The sequence below is a fragment of the Catharus ustulatus genome, chromosome 8 (assembly GCF_009819885.2).
Source record: "Catharus ustulatus isolate bCatUst1 chromosome 8, bCatUst1.pri.v2, whole genome shotgun sequence".
In the NCBI taxonomy this organism is placed as follows: Eukaryota; Metazoa; Chordata; class Aves; order Passeriformes; family Turdidae; genus Catharus; species Catharus ustulatus.
In genome coordinates, this window is record NC_046228.1 from 32,923,944 (window position 1) to 32,937,486 (window position 13,543).

The 13,543-nt window shown below is 44.4% G+C and overlaps 1 protein-coding gene across 9 annotated transcripts in view; it reads right to left on the minus strand.

Annotated features, from left to right (window-relative positions):
• PCDH15 (protocadherin related 15) overlaps positions 1-13,543 on the minus strand; it is a 642,731-nt gene that overhangs the window by 582,227 nt on the left and 46,961 nt on the right. The gene's annotated exons all lie outside the window — the stretch shown is intronic.

A 13,543-nucleotide genomic window follows, 5' to 3' on the forward strand; every position in this document is an offset into this window, starting at 1 on the left:
TATTCTCTCTCTGAAGCATAAAAATCAGTGTTTTTCATGGAAATTTAGGTCAGCACAGAACCACTGACACAAGCCTGATGAACACGTTAAGGAACACTTTAAAGCAATGCTAAACCAAATAGTTGAAGAAATACAGGATGTAGAGACGTCATCAGAGGGCACAGAAAATCTGCTCTCTGGAAGATTTGAAGTGCCATGAATCCTTGGTGTTCTGTAGAAAAAGAATAGGAACAGACACAATCCCAGTTTGTCTGAGGCTGGAGGGAGCTCAGTGGGCACCTGGTGTCCCCTCCCTGCTCCAGCAGGGCCATCCCAGAGCACAGGGCACAGCATTGTGTGCACACAGCTCTGCAACAGCCCCAGGGAGGAGAGCCCAGAGGCTCTGTGGGCAATCTGTTCAGGGCTGGGCACTGCCCAGGGAAGAAGTTGTGCCTCCTGTGCAGGGGGAATTGCTGGGCTCAGTCCCTGCCCGTGGCTCTGGGGCCATTGCTGGGCCCCCGGAGCAGAGCCTGGGCCCTGCTCTGCCCCTCCCTGCACACAGGGACAGCCAGGGCTGAGGGCCCCTCTCAGCTGGGGCTCCTCTCCAGCCTGAACAGCCCCAGCTCCCTCAGCCTTTCCTGGGCACCCAGATGCTCCAGGCCCTTCCTCAGCGCCGCAGCCTCCGCTGGCCCCGCTGCAGGAGCTCCCTGGCCCTGCTGTGCTGAGGATCCAGAGCTGGACACAGCACTGCAGAGGGGCCTGCAGGGCTGGCACAGGGGCAGGATCCCTCCCTGAGCTGCTGCCAATGCTCTTCCTGCTGCCCAGGATCCCATTGGCCTCCTTGGCCCCAGGACACTCTGCTGCCTCAGGGACAGCTCGGTGTCCCCCAGCACCCCCAGGACACTCTGCTGCCTCAGGGACAGCTCGGTGTCCCCCAGCACCCCCAGGACACTCTGCTGCCTCAGGGACAGCTTGGTATCCATTTGGAACTACTCAAAGCAACACAACATCCCCAGGCATTCACCTGCTGAAATTGGGCTTGGGTCTCTACCTTACTTATAGTCCAACTCAATAAAGAGCTCTGAGGTTGAAGGACTCATGGAATTTCAAGGAACACCACCTGGCAGACTTTAGTTTCCCAGGTATACACAAACCAGCCTGGGTCATATGGAATTCTCTTGCCGGCTCACAGACAAATGTGTCTAGTAGCAGCCAGCTGGGATCATTTAAATCCACTTTAAGAATAACATCACCATGTAAAGCAGGAGAGCACAGCCCTGTTCTCCCAGCTTCCTGCTTTTCCCAATCTGTCAGCCCCAGAGAGCTGCTCCCAGAGCTGATCAGTCACAGTTCCAATTCCACCTCTGCATGATTAGCCAGCATTAGCAAAGCCAAATCAATGGCTTGATTGCAGATTTGCCAAACAGAAGGGCAATGTGCATGCATTAGAATGATGAGGCAATTTGCAACTTCATTACCTCCTTCAGAGACACGAGAGCTTTTACCCTAAAAGTGGCACATGGATTTAAAATCGTGCTGAACCCTAGAGCTGCCCTGGTTTTCCCCACAGGAGCCTGGAGGATTAACAGCTGAACACTGAGACCAAGCCTTTGCCAGCTCCCACAACAGCCTTGATACAGAAAAAGTCATCATGAGTTCCTTCTGGAGGGAGCAGAAGGCCTCACTTGCAGAACAGACTGTCCTAGGGAAGTCTCCTGCCGCTGTGGGGCTTGGGGTGAATATGAGAAGAGAAAGGTTCCAACTCCAGTGCAGCCCTCACATTATTATCCACGACTGATTTCTCAAAGGGGCAGCAGTGAAGTTGCAATCAGACATCTGAGGGCAATCCAGAGACTTCAGAGTCTTGAAATGACTGATTAAGGGATCAGGAGCAGAGGCAATGTTCTCCTCTATCATTCCAGTTTCAGGAAGAGCTAATTGTCTGTGAGCTTGGTGTCACCTGCAGAATTCTGGCGTCTTTGATCAGAGGCTGGTTTACACAAAACCTGTTCAGGCTTGAGCCAGTTCCAGCCAGAGAGGCCTGGAGGGGCTGGAGCGTGTCCAGGGAAGGGAACGGAGCTGGGGAAGGGGCTGGAGCCCCAGCAGGGACTGAGGGAGCTGGGAAAGGGGCTCAGCCTGGAGAAAAGGAGGCTCAGGGGGAACCTTCTGGCTCTGCACAACTCCCTGACAGGAGGGGACAGCCACGGGGGGTCGGGCTGTGCTGCCAGGGAACAGGGACACGACAAGGGGAAACGGCCTCAAGCTGTGCCAGGGGAGGCTCAGCTTGGACAGCAGGAGGAATTTCTGCATGGAAAGGGTGCTCAGGCCTTGGCAGGGGCTGCCCAGGGAGGTTTGGAGTCCCCATCCCTGGAAGGTTTAAAAGACATATAAATGTGGCACTTGGGGACATGGGTTAGTGGAGGGCTTGGCAATGTGAACTTGACTGTTGAACTTCATGATCTCAGGTGTTCTTTCTGACCTAACCGATTCTCCCACGGTAAAAGGGCAGCAGACGCTCACTGTAGTGAGAAATTGGGTGTGCCAGAGTCTCCTTGATCAGCAAACAAACATAAACACAGGAGAGATGGGCATCCCAAGAAACAGCCCCTTAGGAATCCTATCCTCACTCATAGGTGACTGACTCCATGGAAGCAAACTACACAGCTACAGAGAGACCAGTATTTTCAGCTAAAGAACTGAAGTTTTGGGAAACTAAAAGCAGTTTTTGCAGACAGAAAATTATTATTCTTACTCAGCACTTGTGAGGTGAAAATGAGCAGTTACGTTCCACTCATGCCACTGCACGGTTGTTTAGAAGGAACCTCTGGCTTTTACTTTATGTAAAATCCATGGCAGAATTGAGACAAGACTGGAATCAGTCTGCAGTTTGAGCAGCAACCTCCATTTTACTCAACCACTGTGCTTACATTTTTAATGACAGCTCTCCCATGCATCCTCCTTAAACTGTTGTTCCACAAAAGCCAGGGAATACCTGATGTGCCATATAATGGAGCAGACACATTGCCATGTGTCGCTGTGAAAATTCAAATTGTCTGCTGTGAAAGTAGCTAAAATTACAGCTTTAGCACCTAATGCAAAGTAAAAACATCCATCTAGTTTAAATAATTTAATGGTGAGAAAACCAAGCACTTTCCTTCACAACAACTTGCAAATACCATAACAGTGAACTACAACCTCTTTATAGAGTCTTATCTAAAAGCAAAACTAAGAATACCAAGCACGCCTGTGCAGGGAGTGCCTTGCATTTAAACACCTGCCTGTGTGTTGCTGAGGAGTAACTTATTTAGAAAAAAAAATAAAATCCAGAAAATATCTTAAACCCCAGAAGAATATGTGTTGCCCAGATTCTACTCCCCCAGTTCATTGATGCCTATTTGTAAATAAAAGATTGTAATCCAGCTTGTTGTAATTAGGTATTATTATCCTGCTCTCTTTTATGATTTTCTTCATTAATGAACTGATTTCAGATATCAATAATTTCAGTGCCTGCAAATTTTAACAAAAAGTTCCACAATTAAATAATAGTTCAATAATTTAAGCTAATAAACCCTGACCAAAATCTCTCTTAGGCATAAATCACTAATTAAGTACCAAGAGGAAGATTTGAATACAACTTTGTAATAATTGTTTTCAGATTAGCAATAGAAGGAAGCAGCAACTCAAACTCCAATACTTTGGGGCTTGTTTGAAACATTAAGAAAGCAGCTTATGCAATTGATTCTTTTCATCTGGTTGACAGCTTAAAAAACAAGTTAATGCACATGAAAGGTCTGTGGTTTGCAACTGCACTTTATCCTAGCATAGAGCTGTCAGTGTGAACACACCTGCACAACTTCTACATTAAACAGGATTCACTCAGCCAGGATATTCATAACTCAATACCAGGTCACAACTGTGTCACACACTGACATCTACTCCTCTTTTGTTACCCCATTTCTCTGTGTGTCCTGAAAATTCAGACCCACAAGTTCTGTCTCTTGCAACTGCTACAGTAAAGCAGATATTAAAAACAGACACTGAGAACAGACAGAAAAGTTGTTATTATTTGTTACCACACTATGAAATAGGCTTCCTAAAATGCATCCACATAAGATCATTGGAAGAATTAGGCTCTTACTGCTGTCGATATGGAAGCAAACAAGAAACAAAGCAGGCCAATAAGACTGGATAGATGCTTGCATTGGTTTTATTTTTGTATGTATTTAAAACACTTGTAGGATCTTAGGAGGCTGTCTCAGGCACCAGCTGGAACATCTGCAGGACCAGGAGGAAGGTCACCATCATCTGTGGCACAAGTGTGTAATTGCTGAGGCAAATCAGCCTTAGAGAAACACCTCTGAACAAATGAATGCTAAATTCAAACACACTGGCAAATCAGATTTCCAGTTGCAGGTTGATTAAAACTGCAAATTTTGTGCATTATGATGGTGACTTACTATAATCATAACTTTGGGACAGTTTATGGACAAGTATTACAGTCAAGCTGAGCTGAAATCTAAATTGCCAAGCAGAGCAGGGATGCTCCTTTAAGGCTGGGGTTTAAAAGAAAATTTGAAGAGGTATCAAATCAAATACTAAGTCAATAAATAAAGTTATAACTGTAGGAAAAAAACGCCCAATGTAAGCAAGGCAGATGAGTTTTTTTGTGCCATGTTATGTACAAAAAAAATCTTTTAGAAAACTTTTAGGATTCATCATTGGGCTTTTTCCCTTCCTGTGGCATTAGAGGTGTTTATGAACACCTTCAGTTATTTGTCTTTATTCAGCTGTAACATTGGAAGGGACATCTCTAAACCAACCTCCACCAAACTAGGTCAATTTTCCCCATTTTCTGGATCAGTCCCTCTTCCTTGGCTTTGCCTGAACCAGTCATTCTTGGACTGGGACAACCTCTGGTTTGTGCCTCCTGGCACAGGAGAGAGCAAAGCATCAAATACCAGTTTGCTTTTCTTGCTCTGGTGAGTGAAAGCTTCAGTGAATTGCAGCCATCAGATCTTTGACCTGGTAAAGCACCTGCTTCCAAAAACACTCCATATATCTCATGTTCAAGGTTTGCCTTTGTTGAAAGCTGTTTAGGAGTGGGTCTGTGATTGGTTTTGAATAAGACAAAATGATGTTTATTGCTTTCAATACTTACAAGGCAAGAAATTACTATTTCCTAAATAAAAACAGCCAGTGACTATATCCAATAAATTTACTGAGGCTGAACATTTTCCTTTGTCATGGGAACATTCTGATACATTTTTCAAATACACATACAGGAATTTGAGTGAGGTGGTATGAACACTGATCCCCTAATTAAAAAAATAATTAAAATAAGCCAAATATTTTTTCAGAGTCCCAAAAATGTTTCTAATTCCATATATGGAAAGCAGTAGAATGGTACAGGCTGATGAACTAAACGAAGCCTGATTTTTAAATGGCCTGACAAGGAAGTGCAGTCAAGGAGCAGTTGGATAACATGTATGTGATATCAACCAGTGGAGTCCTGAAATATTTCTCATTCCAAGTGGTAGTCAATGGCTTACTAAAGAAACAGACCCATCTAGTGGTAACAGTGCTTTTATGCTAATGCCTGTGGGAAACACAGGCAGGGAGGAGTGGGGATAAATTAATTACACCACCAGAAAGAGCAGAGGCAATCAAGGCTTCACTCCAAGTCAAGTAGGGAGAACTTTTCTTTGGGTGAAGGTGCTGAACAAGCCTTTTCAAATAATTTGGTTTACAAAATATTAGCACTTATCCTCAGAAAAGACCAAGCCTCACTACTCAAACCTGTCAGTCAGGATCAATGTCAGCTCATGGCAGGGAAAGCTCAAATGCACCAGGCAAGGATACTGCTGGAATACTCTCCAGAAATCATCACTTGAGTTTGAAATATCCTAAACTACTTCAAAAAATTGTTTTCATAATGTAATGACTTTGAGTACATCTGTGCCTAAACAGCCCTCAGTGTTGAGCAACAGAGTGTTCTGCTCATTTGATCTGGTGTCATTGCATGTGACAATTCTGAGTGGGAATGGTCCCAGGGGATGAGAGGGAAAAAACCCCACAATGTGCCAAAATCTGAAAGTCATGCAATTTTAGGCTTGTCAGAGCATTCCTAGCAAAAAGTGCTAGAAAAGCTAATAAGGGCTCATCTAATAATGAATCAAAAATGACAGTAAAATTAGCATCACTGGTCACGATTTCATGGTAAATAGATCTTGTCAAAATAAATCATTGTGCCGTTTTTCATTGGGAATCTCAGGCTTGGGCACTTGCTGCCTCAGGCCATCTTGATTAGAAAACAAAAGCACTGCCATGAGATAATAAATGGACTAAAAGCTGTGATGAGTCTCAACAGGCAGCTGGAAAGGAAGACAAAATGCACGTATTGCTCCAGGGAATTTCCCACCTTGTTCCAAATCCTCCTCTGCCCACAGCTCAGCCAAGGCAGTAGAGAAAACTCAAAAGGATCAAAGGTAGCAAACAAATTAGACAGCAATGCTCATACTTTGGGCAGCTCAAAAAAAAAAACAGCTCTGGCCTCACCTGTTATAGCAATCAATTCTCAAATTTAACTCAACTCTGAAATCCCTACAGATACACAAAGCACGTGGCAAAAATGAAATTGGGAAGTAACAAGGATGGAGAGGTGCAAATGGGGCAACAAAGGGATCAGCCAGCAGTGGTTTCAACATGGGAATTTCTGGGAGCTAGTTCTTCCTTAGCCTGAGGGAGAGAAAAATTGAAGGAAAGGGAAGCAGCAGCAATGCCACATCTCCACACATGACCCTTTCTCCCCTGGATCTCCACCAGGGTGCACAGGTTGAATTCATGGGCAACACAGAACTGCCTTTTCCTGCCTTGCAAAAAAACAAGGATTTTTGGCTCATCTCTCAGACAGCAAAATCCTCCAAGGACAATTTCAGAGCAATCCTGACTGTATGGCAGGAAAAGGACTTCTCCATGTTTGTAATCTCTGAACGACAGTTTGTTCCCTTTTTCCTCAGAGTCCACCAGCCCTGGGCCTGGGCAGTCTGGCAGTGGTAAAGGACAAGCCCTTTGCTATCCCCAAGTTCTCTGAGAAACTCATTTCCACTGAGAACACCCCTGCTCTTCCATCATGCACCATGAACATTGTGAGTCACCACTTCACTGTCCTCTGCTGGTCTAACACCATTTGGTCATGTCTCAGATGTAGAAAATGGCCAAAACCCAGAGTCCTCCGCAAAGTAAGGATGTGCAGATACTGGAGGGAATCTAGAGGAGGCCACAGAGATGCTCTGAAGGCTGGAGTCCCTCTGCTGTGGAGCCACGCTGGGAGAGCTGGGGGTGTTCACTTGGAGAAGAGAAGGCTCCAGGGACACTTTAGAGCCCCTGACAGAGCCTAAAGGGGCTCCAGGAGAGCTGGAGAGGGACCAGGAACATGGGCCTGTGCCACAGCACAGCTCTCAAACAGACCAAGCTGTCACAAACAGACAAGTCCACCAGATATGCCCAGAGGTGTGTATCCCTGTATTCATTCTCATTGTCCATTTTCACCCCACTGGTACTATTGAGCAGTGTAATTCACACTGGCCTGATCCTTTCCACATAGTGGAATAGATGTTTTTACATCAGCAGCCTAAAAAGACAGTACTTACCAACTTTGAACTAATTGCACAATTAACTATCAAATGTCATCACAGGTGTTTACAAATGAATGCTAAAGATCCTTCAAAAATTATTATCTCTGTGACACAAGAAAAGTTTGAATGTGATTGGCAAACATTGGAGAGTTATGAGAATGGATCACCTCAGTTAGTAGAACTGAGGGCTGTAGCTATGGCTTTCCAACATGTTCTGTACATTCCTCTAAATATTATAACTGATTCTGCATCATAGCTGACATCACTGAGAGATTAGACTGAGCACTATTAAGGGAAATTGACAATGCACAATTATTTAATTTACTAAAAACTATATGCCATAACATCCAAGCCACTTACCCTTATTATATCTTACACATCAGGCATCACACATATTTACCAGGTTTCATCACAGAGGGAAATGCCAGAGATACTAGCTGGCCCTTCTGGGGCAGCACCACAGCCAGATATGCTGGCACAAGCAAATTCAACACATGATTTCTTCCACCAAGGTGTTTGAGCCTTACAGCAGCAATCCCAGCTGTCAAGCACAGAGGCTCATAATATAGTTAACACCTGCACTGTCTGCCAAGGCCACACTGCACCACTGCAGATGGGGGTAAATCCTCGTGGACTGTGTGCTTTGCAAATCTGGCAGACTGATGTCACTCACATCCCTGCATTCAGGCATCTAAAATACGTACATTTATCCATTGATACCTTTTCATCAGCAATATGGGCTACAGTACACAGGAGAAAAAGGTCAAGATGCCATCGCACATTAACATTCAGCCTTTCCTGCTTTAGTTATTTCCTGTACCATCAAAACAGACATTGGCCCTGCATACATTTCACAAAAAACATTTCCTACACCTCTGGGGTGTGTCACAGCACACTGTATTCCCCAATTTGCAACAGGACAAGCCATTATGGAACATGCTCATGGCACTTTAAAATATATACTTGAAAAACAAAATCCCCACAGAACAGAGTAGCTAAAGCTATCTATACACTAAACAATTCGAAAATATTACAAAAGTCCCTGAACCGAGTCATTTTAAATCACTTTCTATCACTATAATCATCCAGTGATGATCAGTGGCCCAAACCCAAGGTAATGGTGCAAGACCTCACCAATGCATGGGAAGGCCCATGGAATCTCATCACCTGGGGATGTGGATATGCTTGCGTTTCCATGGACACTGGAACGGATTGGGTACCTGCCAGATGTGTCCATCCTGCCTGGGACCATAACAGCATCCCCCTGGTAACTCCTCAACAGACGTGGTGGAGCAATGTGTGGAACAGTGATAGAAACAACTTTTTCACCTACCTAATGGAAATCTTGGACTATTGAAATGACAGTTCATTTAAAGATTTTGTTCACAAATTGTTTTTCCTGTTTACAAATTGTTTCTCCTGTTGGTTTTTTTTTTCCTCACAGTTCTAAAGGTTGAATGTTTTTGTTTACAAAGTTTTAATTTGAGTTTTAAAGGTTGAATGTTTTCTTGTTTACAGGGATAAGTTATAATTTATAACTTTAAGCAGTTAAATTGTGACATGCTAGCCTGAAGGTTGGTGGTTTCACCTGAAAACTGCTGAACATGAATGCTGCAGCTCTGGTGATGCATGGAACACATCTCTAGCTGGGGGAGCAAGGTTTGTCAAATTAGGTGGAAGGCCTCATTCAAATTAAACTCCTACTGTCTGTGTCATCCTAAAAGGGCCCTTGCAGGTAAGATAACAGAGAACATTTTGCATTTTTTAATAAAAAGAAAAGAGGGAATGTCACAGCAGAGCCAGTCTGTAGCTGGGTGAATAATTTGGCCATAAATAAGAAACCCAGTTCAGCTAACCTGGTTAGATAATCAGGTTCCTGGGTGAACAATTATAGGATATATTCAAACCCAAACAGGCACTTAACCCAATCCTAAGCTGCAGACTTCTCACTGGTCAGAGAGCTGAGCAGTCCGAGATCTGAACCAAGCACATGTGTAAGCCTGGAAAATTCAAACCCTCTTATAAAAAGGGGAGGCCATAATAAACTCAGTGCTGTTGGTTGAGGACACTCAGTGACTTTGTGTCTTCTCTGTCTCCAACCAATGAGCCCTAATGTAATAGGCCTGGAGTGTCAGGACAAGGGAGAACAGCTTCAAACTGTCTGAGGGCAGGATTACATGGATATTGGGAAGGAATTCTTGTCTCTGAGAGTGCTGAGGCTCTGGCAGAAGGTGCCCAGAGATGCTGTGGCCGCACCTGCATCTCTGGAAGTGTCCAATGCCAGGCTGGGCAGGGCTTGGAGCAGCCTGGGATAGTGGAAGGTGTCCCTGTCCATGGCAGGGATGGAATGGGAGGCCTTTAAGGACCCTTCGAATCCAAACCATTCCACTGTAAGGAGTCCCCTTTGCTGGGGATGTAAATGGCCTCACAACAACTGCATTCCAGGTGAGCAGCATCCCCACTCCTGCCTGGTGCTGTAATTCCTTGAATCCCAGCCCAGACAACTCCTCCAACATACAGCCCACAACACCCTGTTCTGGTACCTGACAGAGCAGGGAATCTTTTGGAGAGGGAGCTGCCTCTCATTGGGTTGTCACAGATGAAACCTAAACACACTCATTTAACTGCAGCCTGCACCCCCATGTCCCTGTTGGTGACAGGATCACAATCCCCAATCCTCCCAGGCAGGGAGTAGGATTTTGTCTTTGCTCCGAGGCTCTCCTCCCTTGCCCACATTCAGTAAATCCTTTGATTTGCTGCAGTGAACCCACTAAGTGCAAGATCTAAGATCTAATTCACAAATAAAAACCTGGTACCCAGCTCAAGGACTCTGCATCCTCCACCTTTTGGTGTGAAGTTACAACTTTAATTGCTGGAGGGAGCCACATCCCCAGTTAGTTGGGATTTTGCTTTAGAAGATTAGGCGTCTCCTAGAGAGCTTCTCTCCAGGCAAAGGTAGGAGTAAGGAAGTCAATTCCAACCCCAGAGCACTCTTGTAGTCCCTGGGACTGTCTAAAAGAATAGAAAAAGCCTCCAGGAAAGTAATTTGAGGGTAGTAAAAGAAAGACTCCTGTAAAACATTATCTGACAAATAATTTGTCTGCTATAGAAATATTCCAATGGAGTCCTGGAGATAAATTAGGTCCTCAAATGATGCACAAAATAAAAGGAAATAAAAATGAAATTGAGGAACTGAAAGTAGAACAAGTATTGCAATCACACTTTTTAGCAAAGACTGTTGAAATCTATTGCCAAAACTACTGTTTCTACTGGTTTTCCTCTCAATTAAAGGTGGTGCAAGGCAGCACCCCTGGGGGCAGCAGGGCCAGGTTATTTATTCCTACAGAGGTAATTCCCACTATACAAAACAGGGACTAAAATCCCAATGCCGTGGCAGTTTTTTGAATGACTGATTAGAGACTGAACTTCCAAACGTGAACAACAGCATCTGAGCATTCAAATCTGGATTTTTTTTTCTTTTATTCTATGTTTGCTCCGCTTTAATTTTTAAGCATCTTTTATAAGAATACCCTTGGACAAGGGCCAGTATTTTTATACTTAGATGTCATTTTTTTTGTGCCAAGAGATGCAACAACTAAGGAGAGGCTGACTGGGCCATTGCATCAACAAGCAGCCATCAAGGCTATCTTAAACCACTTTAGATTATAATAAGACTACTAAAATTTCTGCAAGTGAACAACTTTTTAGTGCAGACCTTTAATATTTCAGAGAAAACAGGATTTATTTATTTCATGTACTTTATGTGAAATAGAACCAGCAGAGAAAGAAATTAAGAAGAATCACAGAAATGAAACTAACACATGATAACACCACAAACTTTGATACCTGCAATTATGCATGACAGAATCAAATGAAAAATGGATTGAACATGGCTGTAAGTGGTGCTGCATTGGGACTCTTGCATAGCTTTGGAAGGAAACTGATGGGGCTGATTAAACTAAATCAAAAGCTGGAGCACTTCAATGACAATAAAGGAAAAAACAGCCTTATAATTCAGTGTGAGAATAACTGAGCTACTGAAGGGAACCACTAAGCTGCAAATTGATTGGCACAAGCTGGTGCAAAGCACTGCTGGGTTAGTCACCTCCTGCTCCAGGAGTCTGGAAGCACATTTGCTGTCTGACTGTGGCTATTCTCCTACACAGCATCCAAGTGGCCCTACTGCTGACACTGTTGTAAGTGCCCACATGCACAGGTTTGGGAAATTGAGGACAGGAAAGCAACAGCAAGAGCGTGACAAAGGCCATCCTTTGGCGTAGCTGCTGCTGGCATGGGAAATCAGCAGAATGGTAACAAACTGGAGCAGGTACAGGCTCTCCCAATACAATATCCCTAGAACTGGGTTCTCAGGGACAGCCAACGTTCATGCTCCAGCACAGCACAGAGCAGAACATGTTGGATGCCAAAATACAGGTGCTCCTGTGAGCAAGTGAGGGAACAGGAGGGCTTGAAAGCTGGGGAACTATAGTTGATGCTGTAGAAATTTCATCTACTATAAAGAAATTGTTCCCTGGGAGAGTGGGCAGGCCCTGGCACAGGGTGCCCAGAGAAGCTGGGGCTGCCCCTGGATCCCTAGAAGTGTCCAAGGCCAGGCTCGGAGCAACCTGGGATAGTGGAAGGTGTCCCTGCCCATGGTGGCACTGGATGAACTTTAAGGTCCTTTCCAACCCAAACCATTCCATGATTCCGTATTACCACGTAACAAATACACATAGATGTTTGTTTCCATACACAATAAGGCAGGTGCACCAGAGACACTGGGAAGAGCTTCTTCCAGTTTTTCCTTCTGTTTTCCTTTTGCCTGTACAGCCACCACTGCTTCTGGATTCAATAATTATATTTTGATGTGCATGGAGAGTTGTGTAAAACATCTGTGATCTCAAGTAACAGGAGTAACTATGTAGCAGATGGCAAGATTTGGGGTTTTGTTGGGTCTTTTCAAACACATTGATCAATTGTTATGAAGCAACCTTTGATTTATAGGAGCCTCAAAAACACTACAGTCAGTATTTCTCTGAGCTCTGCAGGCAGACTCACAACAAGCAGAAATCAGACCCCGTGTTGTTCTTGCAGCTGAGCAAAAGGATCACTCTGATTACACTGCGCTTCCCTACAGCAGGAGAGATGGCACTGATGTGCAGAGAAAGGTTTCCTTCCTCTGCTATAGAGCTGCTATCCGTATCTGATATGAATTCTGGGGGCAGCAAGTTGTGCATGCAGCTGTGAGGAGTTCTGCTGTGAAAGCAAATGGGGCTCTTTAAGAAACAGGTAATGAATTAGTGCAGCATCTTCTCAATTTTGCCTTAACCTGTTGCTACTTCCAGCATCTGCCCCTCCGTGGCCTCCCCTAGGAACCCCTGGAAGCCTCAGCTGGAGAGAGCACAGGATCAAGGAGCCTTTAATAAAGCACATGTGCCTTTACTTGCTCTGCTGCAGCTCCAGCTCTGCCAGGGCCGTTATATCAGTGCTTATTTATTGCCATTTGATCTCTGAAAGAAGGATTAAATGGACTGGGATTTAATCACCATCCTCAGGATTTAATTACACTCAGCAGAAAAGCTGAACTTAAAAGGTGTTTGGGAATGCTGAGAAGAAATGTTGTCATATAATTCAAGTATTTCTTTTACTTGTACTTAACTTCACCTAAGCACAAAACAAGATTTCACTTTGCCTGAAAGATTCATAGGCACACAGGGCCTCAAGAGGCATTACTTCGGGATTCTTAATTTTGAAGAGATTTCCAGAAAGCTTCTTGAGCGAGCACACACTTGTGTTCACAGAGACGATGTAAGTGGCATCTGTCAGAGCAGAGATGACTTGCAAGCAGAAATTCTGTATATTCCTCCCAAAGAAGACTGTGTTCTCCTCCCCCTGCTTTTCCTTTCTGCTCCTGTGAGCTAGGAGGAAAA